This window comes from Protopterus annectens, chromosome 1.part1, assembly GCF_019279795.1.
Source record: "Protopterus annectens isolate FY-2018-M chromosome 1.part1, PAN1.0, whole genome shotgun sequence".
Classification (NCBI taxonomy): domain Eukaryota; kingdom Metazoa; phylum Chordata; order Ceratodontiformes; family Protopteridae; genus Protopterus; species Protopterus annectens.
This window is the reverse complement of record NC_056726.1, coordinates 1,019,206,773-1,019,225,933: the sequence shown is the minus strand read 5'-3', so window position 1 is coordinate 1,019,225,933 and position 19,161 is coordinate 1,019,206,773. Positions and strand designations below refer to the sequence as shown.

At 43.2% G+C, this 19,161-nt stretch overlaps 1 long non-coding RNA gene across 1 annotated transcript in view; it reads left to right on the top strand.

Annotated features, from left to right (window-relative positions):
- Nucleotides 1–13,338, top strand: part of LOC122813529 — a 158,626-nt gene extending 145,288 nt beyond the window's left edge. The window contains exon 2 of the long non-coding RNA XR_006366701.1: nt 13,258–13,338. This is a non-coding gene — a long non-coding RNA (uncharacterized LOC122813529). The remainder of the gene's footprint in view (nt 1–13,257) is intronic.
- Nucleotides 13,339–19,161: the final 5,823 nt, after the last annotated feature.

Here is a 19,161-nt window from a genome sequence, read left to right as displayed (position 1 = left end):
TGGACACCTTCAGGAATGCATGGATCATGTGATCCCGAATAAAACCAAGACCCGATCCTCCAAAGGCAGACGTCTGGTGGACCCCAGCCATAAACAAACTACACAATAGAAGGAGGAAGCTACTAAATGATACAGCAAAATTCCAAAAAGGGAAGGCATCACTGATCAGTATTAGCAAATAACTACAGGCACTCATAAGATTGTCTAAGGCTAGCTTCAAGAGAAATTGCACAGGACACTAAGGATAATCACAAGGCTTTCTTTAGTTATGTTAGGAACCTGGGTGGTAATTCCCAGATATGCTCAGAGGTAGTCCAAAATGTCAATAGAAAAACCAAACCCACAGACATTGCCAACATTCTAGCTGACAGGTACAGTGCAAACTTCTTACCCCCCTCCACACCGAAATGGCAAATATGTATCCCAGCAGAGTGCTGCCCCCCTGACATCTCAGATGCTCAGGTAAGAGCCGCCCTCTCCAAAGCAATACACACTGCATCAATGGGACCAGACAGTGTCCCGGGCTGTGTCCTACATGATCTCCAAGACGTGCTACAACCAAACATAAAACTACTGTTCAATCCCAGCCTTACTACAGGATATGTGTCCAAAGTGTGGTGTACAGCAACAGTGGTCCCTCTACAGAAAGGTGGTGCCTCAACGGATCCTGGACACTATCGCCACCTAAGCCACACTAGCTTGGTCTGCAGAGCTATGGAAAGGATCATCATGGACCACATAAATATAGATATTGGGGACCTACAGACACTGGTTCATACCCAGTTTGGCTTTGTTAAGGGCAGATCCTGCCTCTCAAACCTGGTTGATTTCTTTGAAACAGTCACCAAGGCCATTGACAAGGGGAAGGTGGTCCACACAGCCTACCTGGACCTCGCAAAAGCCTTCAAAACAATACCCCACTCGGGCATTCTAGAGAAGCTCACCAGCTTAAATATGAGCCCTTATGTCACTAGATGGATTGCACACTGGCTCAAGGACAGAACCCACATTGTTAGAACTGCTGGAGCCATGCCAGACTCCAAACCAGTTACAAGTGGTGTCCCACAAGGCTCAGTCTTGGGATCTCTCTTGTTTGGTATATATTTATTGGAGGTACAGGCCAACACGGAAGGACTGTGGCAGACCAAATATGCAGATGACTGCAAACTGGCCACCATAATCGACTCTCCAGCTGACACAAGTATCTTCCAAAGGGGCCTCATAGAAACAGACAACTTGTGCCAGAGCCATGGCCTCCAGCTGAATGCAAAAATGTGTATAGGCATCCCCTTTGGCAAAAACAAAGTGCCCACAAAGTACCACATAGGTGGTACTCCATTACGTACAGAAGAAGTAATTAGGGACCTGGGGACCCAAGTTGATAGCAATCTCTCATTTGACAACCACGTGGCCAAAGTGGTTAGAAAGGCATTGTATATAGCCCACCCCATCATGAAGGGATTCACATCTACATCAGGGGAGGACATAGTGCCTCTTTACTCATCCCTCATCAGTCCCATAATTGAGTACAATCCCCCTGTTGGGATGTACCTTACCAGACACCTGCAGCAACTGGAAAGACCCCACAAGTACCTCACCAAGAGGATCAAAGGACTCAAACAGATGCCATATGCTGACCAGTTAAAGAAACCCCAACTCTACTCAGTGGCATACCGCCTGTTCAGAGGCGATCTGTGCCTAATGTATAATGCCATGTCAAACCCGGAATTAATGGGCATGCTGCACCTGAGAATATCCAAATCCCATTGGGCTACATGCTTGAGAGACCTGAACCTCAGCACTGAAATAAATAGGACATGCTGGAGGGACAGATTCATAACCCAGAGGCTCACTTCACTCTGGAATAAAATCCCAGTCCAGGTTAGGCAGAGTCCCTCACTGACTCTCTTCAAGAGGAATCTTGATGAGTGGATGGGACATTGTCGGTTTACCCCAGGTATCACTTCTGTGTCACTGTTAGACAGATGCACAGTATACTAACCTCGGAAAAGGGCATGGTAAGATATATTTACAATGGATGGCGACAGCCAAACACATTCTGTCTAGGTCCTTAAATGCCCTAGGGCAGATAGCCTAGTATGAAGCTATGAACCTATGAACCTATGTACCTTGTTCCCCATTGGCCCTATGTGCTGTTAATCACCATGGCAATCACAATACTATGGTAGCATGTGCAAAGGTCAGTTGTCAGTCACCTCTATGGTACAGTTGTGGAATATGTGGGTCATGTGGCAATGTCACAGCTGCCACATGTACACAGTCAACCCTCTCCCCTACACATGGACGTACAACACATGTATGAGATGGAACCACATAGCCAAACTCGGGACTAAGCACTCTGAACCCAGTACTGGCATAACCTGTCAGGTGGCATGCAATACTACAGTGACTACAATACCAGTCTGATGTAGACCTACACTGACAGCAATACAAGCACGTGTACACACTGGGCCATTTCTGGAGCCTTAGAATAGCATCCTGCCTGAGCGGCACACACCTCTGCAGCTGGCACACAGGCATATGTTATGCCTGAACACATCACACATAACACATAGCACATAAATCCTGCGTGCCAAACAGTCACAGCCTGTACGGCTAGACAACATACCTGCCACAGTTGTGTTAGCTACCTTTATTGTCCGGTACAGTGTGGTCACGCTCACCAGGCTGGACAAGGTGAAGGTCACAGTGATATGCCCGTGGGGCACTATGGTCCACCACATAACACAAGCATACAGGTCAGTCAGAGGCATGGACACATATGACTCAGTCATTGTCCATGCCACATACCTTCTCCTGCTGTATTTGTAGGGTGCTGACATCATCAGTGTTTAGAAAGGGGAATGTGCATCCTGTATTGTGTTTTCCCAGTTGCCAAAAGGGACATTTCCCTCACACAGACTTGCACACACACCAATCCCACTCACACTGAGCATTTGCAGGATTCAAACCCCTATCTAACTATGTTATGACACTCAAGACAGACGCATTAGCGGAACGCGCTATTCGCAGTACTGGGAGGTTTCTCTTCTCCTGATGTACTTATAGGGTGCTGACATCATCAGTGTTTAGAAAGGGGAATGTGCATCCTGTAGTCTGTTCTCCTAGTTGCCAAAAGTGACATTTTCCTCACACACAATTGCACAAACACTAACCCCCTCATCCAAACACACACACTTGCCATTTGTAGAAGTCAAACCCCTACCTGACTATGTTATGACATTCGAGACGGACGCATTAGCGGAGCACGCTATTTGCATTACTGGGAGGTTTTCCTTCTCCTGCTGTACATATAGGGTGCTGACATCATCAGTGTTTAGAAAGGGGAATGTGCATCCTGTATTATGTTTTCCCAGTTGCCAAAAGGGACATTTCCCTCACACAGACTTGCACACACATCAACCCCACTCACACACACCCACCCACACACTGAGCATTTGCAGGATTAAAACCCCTACCTAACTAAGGTATGACGCACGCTATTCGCATTACTGGGAGGCTTCCCTTTTCCTGCTGTACTTATAGGGTGCTGATATCATCAGTGTTTAGAAAGGGGAATGTGCATCCTGTAGTGTGTTTTCCCAGTTGCCAAAAGGGACATTTCCCTCACACAGACTTGCACACACACCAACCCCACTCACACACGGAGCATTTGCAAGATTCAAACCCCTACCTAGCTATATTATGACACTGGAGACAGACGCATTAGCGGAGCACGCTATTCGCATTACTAGGAGGTTTCCCTTCTCCTGCTGTACTTATAGGGTGCTGACATCATCAGTGTTTAGAAAGGGGAATGTGCATCCTGTGGGGAGGCAGACGCCAAGCACACTCTGGCTAAGCTGTCATTCCCTAGGGCAAAGAGCCTAGTGTTGACCTCTACACCCATATGTTTAATTGTCAAATGCACATTATTTGTTGCTGATAGACTGTTTGCAGGTCTTTATTGCCATAGCATTCCCTGTTTGTATGAACAACGTGTGTATCTGTGGAAGACGTTTGCATATGGGAGGGATCCACTATATCACGTATGTCTCTGTAGTCATTTAACTGTGTGCACTGGGCAGATTGCTGTAATGTGGTTGGTTCCTGGAATAACACGCATAAATACCAGATATGTGTGGCCAACTGCTAAACTGAGATTTGGCCTATGTGTGAGCATGCCCAGTTCAGCCTTCCCATGGCATGTTGTCTGACATATGTCTCATTTATCTAAGTGTGTGAGCATGCCCAGTGTGAGCTTTCCATATCTTGAACTCTGCAGCCCACCACATTTGTGGATGAGTGTGAACTTCAACAAATATCTCCTGTTTATGGTTGTGTGTTGTGTGTCATGTTGTGTAGTTACTGTCCAACTGCTTTGTGTGTGAACACAACAGGGTTATATACTGTGCCTGCAGGGTTTGCATGGGATACTTTGCATACAGTTGTCAACATCCTTTCACACTGACCTAACACTGTAGTACTGTATAGTGTACTGGTTCAGTACTTTGACTGTGGTGGACAGTATCCTGGGCTTTAGTGCTATCACTGCTTTACATTTCCATAGTGAGCACAACAGCCTGGTTAGGGGCCAGTTGTGCACATCTGACCATGTTGCATTATGTTCAGATATGAACTACTTAAACCAGGCTTGTCCAACATTGGTAGTGTATTCCACAACATAGGTGTACATTTGCAAACACTAGCGATGTGCCCTAGGCCATTTCTAATGCTAGTCGGAGAGTGTGTTTGTCCTTCGACACACATTGTACGTGGAGTTTGCCATGGCATATGTCATGATTAGTATACTGTGCCTCTGTCTACCTGTGACATAACAGTGATACCCAGGGTAAAGCTACCATCTCCCATCCACACATCAAGATTCCTCCTGAGGAGAATCGATGAGTGACTCTATGGATAGCCTGTACTGGGAGTTTACTCATGAGTGGGGGTGGCTTCTGTGTTATGGATCATGCAGTACAGCTTGTCCTATGTAAGTCAGTGCTGGGGTTCAGGTCTCTCATGTGCATAGCTCACTGCCATTCAGATTGTACAAGGTGCAGCATGTTTATTGATACCAGCTTGGACATGGCTTTATACATCAGGCACAGCTTGCCTCTGGGTGGGCAGTATGGCAGTGTGTGTAGCTGCAGTTTGTTTAATCAGGCAACACATGGCATCTGTGCAAGCTCTTTGATACTCCTGGTGAGGTACTGTTGGGGACTTTACAGTTGATGGAGGTGTCTGCTGAGGTACATCCCACAGGGGCTGTTGCAGTCAGTTGTAATGCTGATGAAGGATGACTGCAGAGCCACAATGACCTCCCCTTATCTAGATCTGACAACCTTCATGATTAGGTGGGTATATGGTATGTTTCTGTGAACACTACAGCCACATGTTTGTCCAATGCAGGATATCTATCACCTTGTCCTCCCCAGGTCTCTATTACATGTTAAGTACGTAATGGGTTAACACCTATGTGGTAATTGGTGGGCACTTACTGTATATCCACTGGGGTTGACTATACACTTTTCTGCAATTAGCTTGCTGACATGGCTATGGCACTAGTTGTCTGTTTCTATGTGGCCCTTTTGTGGGATGCTTGTGTCAGCTGGAGGGTCATATATGGTGAGCAGTTTGTAGTCCTCTGCAAACATGTTCAGACACAGTCCTTCCATGTTGGCCTGTACCTATGGGACATATATACCAGACGAGGGAGATCCCAGGACCAAGCCTTGTGGGATGCCAGTTATATCTGGTTTGTAGTCTGACATGGCTGCAGCATGTCTGACCATGTCTGTTCTGTCCTTGGTCTGGTTTGCAACCCCTCTACTGACATAGGGTTTATATTTAAGCTGGTGAGCATATCTATAATGAACACGCAGGGTATTGTATAGAAGCCTTTGCAAGGTCCAGCTACACTGTGTGGACCACATTGCCCTCATCAATGACCTTGATGACTGTTTCAAATGAGTCAAACATGTTTAGGGGCACGATCTGCACTTAAGAAAGCCACACTGAGTAGGGTCCAGTGTCAGTAGGTCCCGAATATCTTTATGTCTGCGGTACATGCTGATCCTTTCCATAGCTGTGCAGACCCAAGCTTCTCAGGATTCTGGGGTGGTAGTTTTCAGTATCCATTCAGGCAACACCTTTGTTGAGAATGACCAGTGTTGTTCTACACACTGCCTTTGGGTACATATCCTGTGGTAAGGCTGACATTGAGCAGTAGTGTGATTTGGCATTCCATTCTTCTTGGAGTCCATGTTGGACTCAGCCCAGGACACCATCTCATACCATTGCTGCTGTGTGTTTTGCTTTGTAGATGCTGGCTGTTACCTCAGCATCTGCAATGTCAGGGGCCAGCAGTCAGCTGGATAGATATTTTGCATTGGGGTTGCACTGCACCTGTCAGGATGTATGTTGGCAATATGTGTGTGTTTGGTATGTTGTTTGTGATATTTGTGTGATTCAGAGCATATCTGTGAATTCCCAACACAGTTGCTACCATCAGTTGTGGAAGCCTTGGGATTATCCTTAGTGTCCTGTACAATTTGTATCTTCATAGGTTCATAGGTTCATACTAGGCTATCCACCCTAGGACATTTGTTAGCCTAGCCAGAGTGTGTGTGGCTTTCGCCACCCCTTACTATGTGAATATTGTGGCCATTTATGATTTCCTTTGCTGTGCCTCTGTCTGGACGTGACACAGTGAAGACCCCAGTGTAACTTCTACGATCATCATCCATCCACTTGGCAAGATTCCTGTTGAAGAGTGTCAGTGAGGGTCTCTGCCTAACATGGAGTGGGATTCTGTTCCAGGGTGTGGGGAGCCTCTGGGTTATGTATCTGTCCCTCCAGCACATCCTATTTCATTATGTGTTGAGGTTGACATCTCTCACTCTCACAGCTCTGATGGCTTTGAGTTTTCTGGGGTGGAGCATGTCCATTACTCCTGTGTCGGACATGGCCTTGTACAACAGGCATGCATTGCCTCTGTGTAGGCAGTATGTGACTGCATTCAGCTGGGGTGCCTACAGCCAGGCAGCATATGGCATATATTTGAGACCCTTTATCCTCTTGGTGAGGTACCTTTGAGGTCTTTCTAACTGCTGCAGGTGTCAGGTAAGGTACATCCCATATGAGGCATTGTACTAGATTATGGGTGTGATAAGAGAACAGTACAGGGGTACAACGGCCTCTGTTGACGTAGATGTGAATCTTTTCATGATACGGTGTCCAATGTAGACAGTCTTCCTAGCCACATTGGCAATATGAGTGTCACATAACAGGTTACTATCCACTTGTGTCCCTAGGTCCCTGATTACTCCTTCCATACATAATGGTTTACCACCTATGTGGTAATTTGTGAGTACCTTGTTTGGTATTTGGTGGGACATTCATACTGTCCAGTGTCTTCAGGATGGCTGGGTGGGGTTCTTGTGTGTGAGAGTGTGGTCTGTAGCATGCTACAGACTGTACAGCAGTCTTGCCTATGGTTAGTTGCACATGGGTGGACTCCAATGCCTTGTGCATTGTCAGTTACCTGGACGTATGGGTGTCTGTGCTGAATATGGATACTCACCCTCCTTTTATGTTTTGTTCCAGGTTTTGGGGCCATGACGCATGATATGTGGTATAACCTGGTAGTGCTGGTGTGCTGTCAGGAGGCTTGCAGCAGGTTTCTGTCACTGCACAGACATCGATGTTCTCCATACTGGGGATGGCCTTGGGAGCATGCATATTTGGGTTTACACATCTGGCATTGGTCAGCATTACCCTTATGTTTCTTTCCACTTATGTTTTGTAGGGTGGTGGGTTAGTCTTTTCAGCCTTGCCTACTTAAAGGCTCTATGGAGGTGGCAAAAGCCTTATCCAATATCCAGATGCCCAGGGGTAACAGGTGCAAGCCATCCCTGGAAAAGCTGCATGGCTTGTCAAGCATGACATCCCAAGCAGACAGACATTGGATCCCCTTGGAATGACACCAGTAATTGTGCCACTTGTTATAACTGATCATTCCGTGTTTGTACTGTGGTATCATTCTTGGTGAGGGTAGGATGCTGCAAACGGTCGTCAGTGTCATCGCCTGACTACATATAATCAGAGAGCTCATCTATGTCTCTTTTCATGTAGTCCGTGGAGGTACATCTCAGGTCATTCACACCAGCATGGACTATGACTGCATCATATTTCTACTTGCTTTGGGGTGACCTGCATACTTGTGTTATGTGGCGTATTGTGGCAGCCTACAGCAGCTTACTGTACCCTTTCCTTGTTCAGTCTGGTGTGGGACAGCAGTATGTCTCGCTATGGAGTCACCTATTACAACTGTATCAGGCATGTTGTTTCTCCTTCTGGCCTGTGACTGTTTGGCACACCAGCTTTGTGTACTATGTTGCATGTGCTATGTTTGGAGGTTGTTTGATTGGGTGTCTGCTTTAGAGGCCTCTGTTGGTGTGGTGTGTTTGTAATTTGGGCCTCCGGAATGTTTTTCTGTGTTTATGTCTTTGGTTTGCAGTTGTGAAAGGTCTATGTGGGACTGGGTTTGTGGAGTGTGTGGTTACCTTCTCCTTTTGACTAGTTTTGGGAGTACTGAGTTGAGGGAGCTCAGCCTCCAGTTTGGTTAGATGGTTGCATCTCTCACATATATTTGTATTTCTTGGGAGTTGGGGGTTGTCTGTGTACTTGGGGCAGGTGTAACATTGCCTCAAGATTCACAGATTCAACTTGTTGTGGCTGGCCTTAGTGGATTGTATGTGTGGACATATTTTATTGCCATACTACTGATCAGTGATTACTTCATTTTTTATGTTTGCTCTATCATGTAGTAGCTTCCTCATTCTCTTGCATGATTTGGTTATGGCTGGTATCCACCATGCCAGATGCCTGCGTGTATGGCATTGTGTCTTGTTTTAATTTAGGATTGCATAATCCAAGCATTCCTGGTAGTGTTCATGGAATGCTTGTATTACAGGTTCTGAGGTGTGGCCCATATTTTGCACCTGCACAGGACCTTTAATGGATTGCACATCAGTTTGGAGGATTGCAAATATTGCTTTACACATGTTTTTCACTGTGGTTTTCTGGCTGGGGACTGTTGTCAGGATTTGTATATCCAGTGTGATTACTCTATGGTCTGGTTTTACCAGTGAGCAATACACTTCTCATCTTGCCATCCAGTACCCATGTTGCTGATTATCACATCCAGTATGCTTACCCCTCTTGTAGGAGTGGTATGTTGTTCCTGGGCATTTTGGTTTATGGATTCTATGAACTTTTGTCCTACAGTGTTGGGGCTAGTATAATGCTCCCAGTCTATGTCTGGGAATTTTCAGTCACCCAATATAATGTGGTTTGCAGGACTTGATATATTCATGTATTCCAGCATAGGCCAGGTGCAGTTCCTGGTGTTGGGACGGTAGTCTGTAGCAGGCTATAAACTGGGGGGCAGTTTTAGCCACTGTTACTTGACCATGGCTAGTCCATGCTGCTTCTTGTTGTGGTACCAACATGGGGGTGTGTGGTTATCTTGACAATTATTGCTAGTCACCCCTGCTTTTGTAGCTTGTTCCATGTTTTGAGGCTGTACAGCACAGGATGAGGTGTAACCTGGTAGTGTTAGGGTGCTGTTGTGAGCCTTGACCCAGTTTTCTGTTACAGCACAGATATCAACATTCTCCATACTGGGTGAGTTTAGACTGCATGCATCTTGCTGTTTCGACTTCTGGCATTGGGTAGCATTACATCTAGGTTCTTATCCCTTCTGATACCTATGGAGGTAGGTTTGTGTTTTAAGCCTTACCTATTCAGGGCACGCTGTGGGTAACAACAGCCTTTGCCAGTATCCATATGGCCTGCACTGATAGGTGCACGCCAGTCCTAGCAGGTGGAGCATCATGTCATGCTCAGCATGTCATCCCAGGCTGGAACACATTGGATCCCCTTTGACTAACTGCGATACTTCAGCCAATTATTGCACTTGATCATCTCATTGTCATATTGTGGCATGATACTTGGTGAGTGTAGGATGTTAGTCAGGGTCCTCAGGTGTGCAGATAGTACATGGTGTTACATTACTTAACACATGGCATTCATGCCTCAGGTGGTGCTGCAGGGCTGCCTCTGTTGGATGCACATATTACACTCCCTGTACATGTTTGTGAGCAGGTCATGTCATTTTAGGCATCCCTGTTATTATTTGAGTGAGTCAGAGGGGGTATCATTCCCAGGGTTCCTACTGAGCCAGTGTATGTGCTATGCGTTGCCTGTTTGCCAAGGCCAGGGCATACTGGGCATGCCTCCTTCTGCCTACTAGGGCAGGCTCAGGTTGTTCCTCCTCCGAGTCACGCTCTGCCTGTGATGGCTTTGACAATGGTGGAGGGCTGTTTGGCCCAGCCCTATGCTGGTCCTGCTGCAGCTTTTTTCACAAGATCATATTATGTAGCATAGCACATACCATGATAATTTGGGTAAATGTAGTTGGTGTGTACTGCAAGGCTCCACCAGATGTGTCCAGACACCGGAACCATGACTTGAGCAGCCCAAACACACACTCTATTACATTACGTGTTTGTGCGTGTGCCTCATTATGGCGTTCCTGTTCAGGTGTGTGTGCGTTTCTGATGGGTGTCATCAGCCACGGCTCCAGTGCATAACCTGCATACCCCACTAGGTGTCCGTGTGGGATGTCCCCATTGGCAAACCTGGTACAGCCGGCTCGTCAAATGCCAGATGCCGAATGGGAATCATGGTAGCTCCCAGGGCAGCCAGCACACACATTCATTATTATGCCCTGGGCATCACACATGACCTGGCAGTTGATGGAGGAAGCCCTTGTGGGGTTAATGTAGGTCTTACCCCTACCCGCTCAGCTCACCCGGCTGGTGCTTTGATGCGTATGCGCGTGTGCGTAAAGGCAGAAGTGCGGTCTATTGCACCCACTACCTCAGGGTATTCCGCTATTTGCTGGAAGAGATGCATATTGCTGGCCAATACCTCATGGGCATTGGGAAAATATACATAATCACTGACATGTGCTGACATGGCATCCAAGGAACTGGTGCAGTACCCTGGAGGCTGATGCCTGTGATATCCCCATCATATCACCAGTTGGTCTCTGGAAGGTACCTGTTGCTAGTATTCTTAGGCCAACACATACCTTGGTTTCCACTGGGATGGGTTCCCCTCTGTTGGTTCTGTGGTTCCTCAATCCATATTTGGAAGGTTTTCCACCTTTTAACGCCAATTCCCCTATGTAACCCCCGGGGGGGACCCTGGGCCCGTACACTTTTCCGTTCCTCCTTGGGGTTTTGGAATTTTTTAATAGAACGTATGTTTAATTTTACACTAGGGAGTAAATTTCTGCTTAGTTATTTTATTTTCACCTTTTAATAGTTTTGTCTTGCAGTGTCTCTTAAAAACATTGCCTTTTTGCAAGTTTTTAATGCTTCACTATTCCCTTGAATTTCTTTAATTGTTTTTTCCTGTACTAGCATATTCCCCGTACTTCCCATAATTTTTGTTCCTTTTTCCCTTTTGTTTTCAAAATTGCAAAAATCAAAAAAAAAAAAAAAAAAAAAAAAAAAAAAAAAAAAAAAAAAAAAAAAAAAAAAAAAAAAAAAAAAAAAAAAAAAAAAAAAAAAAAAAAAAAAAAAAAAAAAAAAAAAAAAAAAAAAAAAAAAAAAAAAAAAAAAAAAAAAAAAAAAAAAAAAAAAAAAAAAAAAAAAAAAAAAAAAAAAAAAAAAAAAAAAAAAAAAAAAAAAAAAAAAAAAAAAAAAAAAAAAAAAAAAAAAAAAAAAAAAAAAAAAAAAAAAAAAAAAAAAAAAAAAAAAAAAAAAAAAAAAAAAAAAAAAAAAAAAAAAAAACCCCCCCCCCCCCCCCCCCCCCCCCCCCCCCCCCCCCCCCCCCCCCCCCCCCCCCCCCCCCCCCCCCCCCCCCCCCCCCCCCCCCCCCCCCCCCCCCCCCCCCCCCCCCCCCCCCCCCCCCCCCCCCCCCCCCCCCCCCCCCCCCCCCCCCCCCCCCCCCCCCCCCCCCCCCCCCCCCCCCCCCCCCCCCCCCCCCCCCCCCCCCCCCCCCCACCCCCCCCCCCCCCCCCCCCTTTGCAAACAAAAAACTTAAAATTTTTTTTAAAAAATTTTTTTTAATTTATATTTTTTTTTTATTTTATTTTTTCAAAAAATTTTTTTTTTTCCCCCAAAAAATTTTTTTTAATATTTCCCAGTTTCTTCCAAAAAAATCCAAAAAAAAAACCCAAAAAACCTTGGAAAAAAAAAAATTTTTAAAGGTTTTTTTCCCAAAAAAACAAATGAGGTGATTAGTTTATCCATCGCCACCCGTAAGAGACATTTTAACTGGTCTCTTACACGGACTTTGGGCTGTTCCTGGATCGCAAAGGCTGCATGGAGTCTTACACTACTCTTAGACTCCGTGCAAGCCTTCGTGAATACTGCCCATAGACTTTTCATAATAATCTTCATGCTTATAATGCTATATAACTGCCTGAATTTTTAAAACATGACTTAGGATGATTCTGAAAATATGACAATTATAAGCACCTGTACATTGATAATGAATGATAAAAATGGGTCCAATTTAAAAGCATGCTGGGAAACAACTTTTCAAATCATATTACAAATATATGGAGCTCAGTATTTTACATGGGCTCATTCAGATTCTTTTAAAGCTTTTAAACTATTAAATATTTAGGAGATGTCATTTCCATTGCTGGTTGTTTTTATTATAAAATTTAAAATTAGTAAATATACAAATTCAGTAGGAGTTTTCAAGAAAAAATACACGAGTAGCTTAGAAATTTATTTTGACAGAGCAAGGATTTGTGAGAATTCTATATAAATCCTAAATATGGATCCCCTCTTTCTAGTTAAGTAGTATACAAGTTGTTCTGTAGATAGTCTATACAGTGAGCTTTTATCTGTTAAGAGTTAATTGTATATTTGTATATGTTGATTTGTTCATTGTTAAGTCTGTGAGATATATATATTTTTTCAAAAATAGTGAATACAATGTTATTTGAAGAAAAAAGAAGTTACACACGTAAACAGACAAGAAGATACACATAAATGTTTAAACAGAAAGAAGGAAACCATAATGTGACAGTTCTGTTCTAACATCATTATTTTTTTCAGTTATTCCCATTCCTTTGGTCTTTGGTTAAAATGTTTAAATATGAACTGTAATGTCAGTGACACCTGAAGCAGAATAATAACTTTTTTTTTTTTTTTTTTGCTTTAGATATTTTACTCTACACAATAATTCCAGTGTGTGTTGTAATACTTGCAGCCGTACTTGGATGTATCTACATATCAAAACAGAGTAAGTTGGCCTTTTTAATAGTCAAACAGTATAAATGCATTAAAACACATATAACACTTGGAAAGTTTCATATTAATGAGAGATGAACTCTGTTAACTATGGACATAAATTAACTGAATACACATACTAGTATAATTATTTAGGTGCATCTAAACTTCTGAAAAGAACCTGTCTTTCAATGCAAAAATCACCTTTGCAAGCACATGACAATAATATATTTTTTTCATAGCAAGCAAAATTATTTATATCAGTTTCTCAGAAATCAGCATCTGAAGCCATAAAGTGCATACAACATTGCTAGGGCACATGTTGGTACTGTAAGACAAACCATAAAATGTCTTGAAATATTTTCCAGTTAATGTATAATATATATAATAAATGATTTTTGCCTCTGAAGTGTATACATGAACAAGAAAGGTACTCATCAAACACTGTCACGTATCCACATTAATCTTAAATTTAGCAATCACAGAATATAAGATGAAAAATACGTTTTAAATAGTCTTTTCTGCCTACTGATTTCAGATGCTTTCTGCAAAACACTGGTGTGGGGAATCATAAATACTTATCTTTAAGTATAACAGAGAAAACATGGAAGTCATATAATCAATGCTGAAGACTGACATATGACTTACAAGTAGACCCCATGTCATTATCTATATTGGTAATACATGTATGAAGCACACTAAGTAGCTGTTCACAACAACATACATTGTAACAATCTGCTTCATGCCAGAACAAAATCATCCTGCTGTGTGTGTGTGTGTGTGTGTGTGTGTGTGTGTGTGTGTGTGTGTGTGTGTGTGTGTGTGTGTTGTGGGGGGTTATAATGCCATGCAGTCATACAGTATACAATAAGGCATTCAGTGGTGTGAACTTTATGAGATAGATGCGGGGGAGGGTGTTAATGTGAATATGGAACAGGAGGCTGGAAAGCTGTAGCAGCAGTGGTTACTTCAAGCAGCCACGAGGCTATAGGGATATTTGCTAAATATCACACCTTGCTGTAATGAAAGGGGAAAAGGTCAAGCTGTTTCTTTTGGCTCCTTTGCTTTTTCTTAAAATAACTGTGTAAAAAAGTGAGATAATAGAATTATCCGAGTGCAGTCACATAGTAGATTTATAGATCAAGGTTATAGGGGTGAACTTCATTATCATCCCCCCCTCTTGTTTGTTGGGGTTGGGTTGACATACTAAATATTGCTAGATGTTAGTAAAACACACTGGTTTATGAGAATATGGGTAATAGTGCCCTGCTAAAAAATGTAAAGTGGAGTATAAACAGATCCAAAAACTGTTGCGATGTCAATCATTCTGAACAACCCAATACACACCCCCAAAATTAAAAATGTCCATAAAAAAATAAGACATCATTTTTAAAATTATGTAATTACTTTATCTCTGGAGTGCTTTAAGCTTCAATAAACATTTAAACAGATAAATGTTCGTTCAGTCCTGGCCAATATCTGCCATTAAGATGTATTTGCCAGGTTAATTCAGCTTTTTCCAAATTCAGTTGCCATGCTCCTCCCCTCTCTGGTAGATAAACCATATCCAAAATTATAAACATGAACTCGTGCTCAGGGTAATATTTGATATGTTTTGTCAATGTATTAACTTCCCTTTGGGCTCTAATGTCCCTCAAATGTTCACCTATTTGATTTTTTAGTTTATGTTCAGTTTTCCCTACATAAAAGCAGGTTCAGTGGGTGCATAAGGCACAATAAACAACTTTTTCGAAATTACGCAAAGTTTGCTACAAATGGATAATCCTACGAGGATTCAATGACGTAGGTAATATGTAGGAATATATAAAATGAGGGTCTATATTAGAACACCGAAGTTTCAAAACTTCGAATGTTCTAATATCGAACCCTATTCAACGAAAGTTGAAAACATCAAATATACAGAACAGCAAATTTTTTCCTAGGGAAAAATTTGCTGCTCCAAAACACGTACACACAACACAAGCATACCAAACAAACAGCAATCCACACAGATACACCTAAATTCTTACACCTAACCCTACACTAAAATATACATACACCACTAACTATCCACTTACCTCAGCTCAAACCCTAACCCTAAGGTCCGTCACTATCGCACACTCACTTCACCAGCGCCCTAACCCTAACTCACCTAACCCACCCTAACATCCATGTCCACACAATCGCACACATACCTAACCCACAGCCTAACCCTAACTAACTTAATCCACGTTCAATCGCACACTTACCTGAACCCTACCCGTAACTTTCCACCACAGCACTGAAAATACAGAGCAACAGAAACGGACAACCGAATTCTTTCCCTAGGAAAAAATTTGGTGTTCTGTAGCTTCGATATTTTCAGCTTTCGCTGAATACGGGTCGATATTAGAACATTCGAAGTTTTGAAACATTGATGCTCTAATATAGACCCATAAAATGATTGTTTTAAAATTATTTTTGTATCTGATGAAGTTCCTTGCTAGAGAGGAAATGGAATGAAAGCATTTATACTTTGGTGGCTTTTAATAAACTTTTGCTGTCCTGTGGATTTGTTAGTGACTCATATCAGTTTTTGAACAGTGCCCTGCTACCCTTTCTCTGGCAGTCTACCAAAGCTCAGAGCTCCTCCCTTTACCTGTCTTTGGGTGTGATGGACCAATCACTTGAAAGTACAAAGACTACCTTTCAGACCCACAGACGGGACATTTTCAGTTTTCTAGGGTCCAGAAGGAAGAGAAGATGAAACACATACTGTTCTAAGCTAAAAAAACAAAACACAGATAACAAAAAGGACCACTGAGGAAAACTCAGCAGCAACTCCAGTACCAAACTATGAACATCAAACATCTACACTTACAGGTAAGTAGGACTTTCACAACTATACTATACTCAACAAACACACTTCTATACTGGCATATGTGTAGATTCCCAAAGCTTACCCAACCTGGGAGGAGGAGGAAGGATAAGGGTGCAAAAGCCCCTTGAGAATAGTCCATCAAAGCAAAGCCTACTCTGGACTTAGAAAAGGCTTCCAGCTTGTACTGCTTCTTAAAGGTCTTGGCAGAGGACCAAGAAGCCTGTAGAATACTTCTAGAATTCAAACTTTTTCAATAAGCCACCAAAGAGGAAAAGGCCTTGGTGGAATGTGCCTCTACCTTTTCTGGATTTGCCTTGCAATGATGGGTGTAACAAAAAACAAAACCAGAGGACAACCGATGTGCAATGGCTTGCTTAGAGACAGGTTGATCCTTCTTTGCCCCTGTGCAGGAAATAAAGCCTTTCAGCCGTCCTGAGGGGGATTCATTCTGTCATGGTAGTACCTGAGCTGCCATTGCACATCCAATATATGAAGTATCCTCTCTCTCCCTTATTCATAGGATCTGGGAAGAACACAGTGAGGTTAATAGACTGACAAATTCTAAGACCACTTTTAGCATGAAAGGGGGATTAGTGCGTAGCACAACCCTATCCTTGTGAAAAATCAGGTAACGTTGTCCCACCATCTGAGCTTGCAGCTCAGAGACTCACCTTGCATATGTCAGAGCAATAAGCAAAACAGTTTTCCATGTTAAGAACTTCAGCCTGAGTGGTGGGCTCAAAAGGTGTTAAGGTCAATTCACACAAAACTTAAATGAGACCCAATGAAGGAGGAATTTGCTTGTGAAGGGTGACATATGTAATACTCCTTTCATGAACTGTTTTATCAAAATAATATAAGAAAGAGGGGGATCCACTGCTGGACATGCAGAGACAGCCATTAAAATGCACCATAATGGACATATATGATAAGCTATCCTGAAGTAGGTCACACAAATCAAGTCCAAAGGGATGTTAATCCCAAGAGACCGTCTGTTCCTAATTAGGCATCATTTAGAAAACCTCATCCATTTGTAAACAAAAGCTTTTTAGTAGTAAGTTTTTGGCCTCATTTAATACCAGCTCCACATCCTTTTGAAACAAGTGCGTACACAAATCATCCAGGCTGTCATCCGTAGTTGCTCCCAGTTGTGGTACACCAGTTGTAAATCCAGAGTGGGAAAACATATGTGGTAACTGCCTTAGGTGAATACCATTAGAAGAGACAACCAAGATTGTCTGGGCCAATATGGGGTCACTACAATGATCTTTGGTATTTCTTTCTGAACATTCAGAAATACCTTATAAATCAGTGGAAAGTGGGAAAAGGTATACAGGAACATTCCCATCTAGGGAAACAAAAATGTGTCTTGTCTTCCAAGCATGGCTGCAAGGATGTCTGGAACAGAATTTCTCCAGCTGTCTGTTTTGAAAGGTGAACAGATCTATTTGAGGCATCCTCCACATCTGAATGAGACCCTGGAGCACCACTGCGTTGTTCTGCTACTTCTGCAGGTTTGCCCAGGATCTGCTTAGTCTGTCTATTGCAATGGTTTGCTCTAACAGAATGCATGATGACTGAAGAACAGTAAATTCTGTAAAGAAAGCTCATAGGATATCAACGTGAATCAGCACAGAGGGTATCATACCTCAGTAGTTCTTCATATGCTAAAATACTGCCACTGCGCAAGTCCTTGTACCCCCTTGTTTGTTGAGTCACCACATTACTGTGGTGTGGTCCGTAAACACCAAAAGAGGACCTAGAGCTGATAGGTGGAGAAAGACATTCAAGGTATGGCTCTCTGCCACCTTTCTGTGATAATGACCTCCTTCTTATGCATCCCTGGGCTCCCAGGAGGCCTGTACTTGCACTCCCATTGACATGTCTCCTCAAGTGAAGTCAGAAGAATCTGTCTGGACAGAACAGGAGGCAAAAAGGAAAATCCTGGACTGATAATCAGCTGTGCTCTTCACCACTGGAAAGCTTGTCTGATGAAGGGCAGCACACATAGCTGAGACTCCAGAGAATGTAGGTATCAGGTCTGGACGTACAATTGAATTGTTCTCATGTGGAGACTTGACTGACCACCTTAAGAATCATTGATGTCATAAATCCTAGAATTTTTAGGAATTGTCTTGCCAATGCAAAGTTCCTCTTGGAGAATTCCTGAAACACCATCTGGTAAAATAGGACCTTGTCTTTGGAAAGAAAGACCATTCTTTTTTCGGAGTTGGTTATGTACCCCAGGAAGATGAGTCTTTGTGTGGGTGGCAGGCAAGACTTCCAAAGGTTCAACTTGAACTGTAGCTGGGATATTAATGCTGAGATTTTCTCTATTGATCCCAAATGCCTGGATACAGACTCTGCACAGATCATCAAGTTATCAAAGTAAGGAAAGATGCAAATCCCTACAGTCCATGAGGTAGCTCTACTGGTGTAAGGCATTTGGTAAACACTTGAGGTGCAGTGGATAGCCCAAAGAGCAATGCAGAGAACTGAGGTGGGAACCGGACACAACCAATCTCAGATATCTCATGAAGTGATCACTAATGAGGATATGGTGATATGTGTCCTTCAAGCCTAGGGTCACCATGATGCAGCAGGCTTGCAAGAGAGGAAGTACTGTCTTCTAGGTGAGCATCTTGAACTTGGGGACCTTGATAAAGGTATTTAGAAATGATAGGTTCAGTACCAGTCTCCATGACAGCTATTTTTTGGGAACCAGGGCAATTCTGGAGAAGAAATGTTTCATCCCTTCCAAACTAGAGACTGGTTCTATGACACCTGTGTTCAGCATATGCTGGAGAATTGGAGGGAATGACAAAAGTCAAGTCAGGCAGGCGAGGAAGCACCCCCCTGAACCAAGCCATCTGGAATCCCTACCTAAAATGTTGAGCATGCATTTTTCAGAAATTGGTGAAGGCCATACTGCCTTTTTGAAAGCTAACTTTTGAGATGGGTACTTAGAGGGGGACT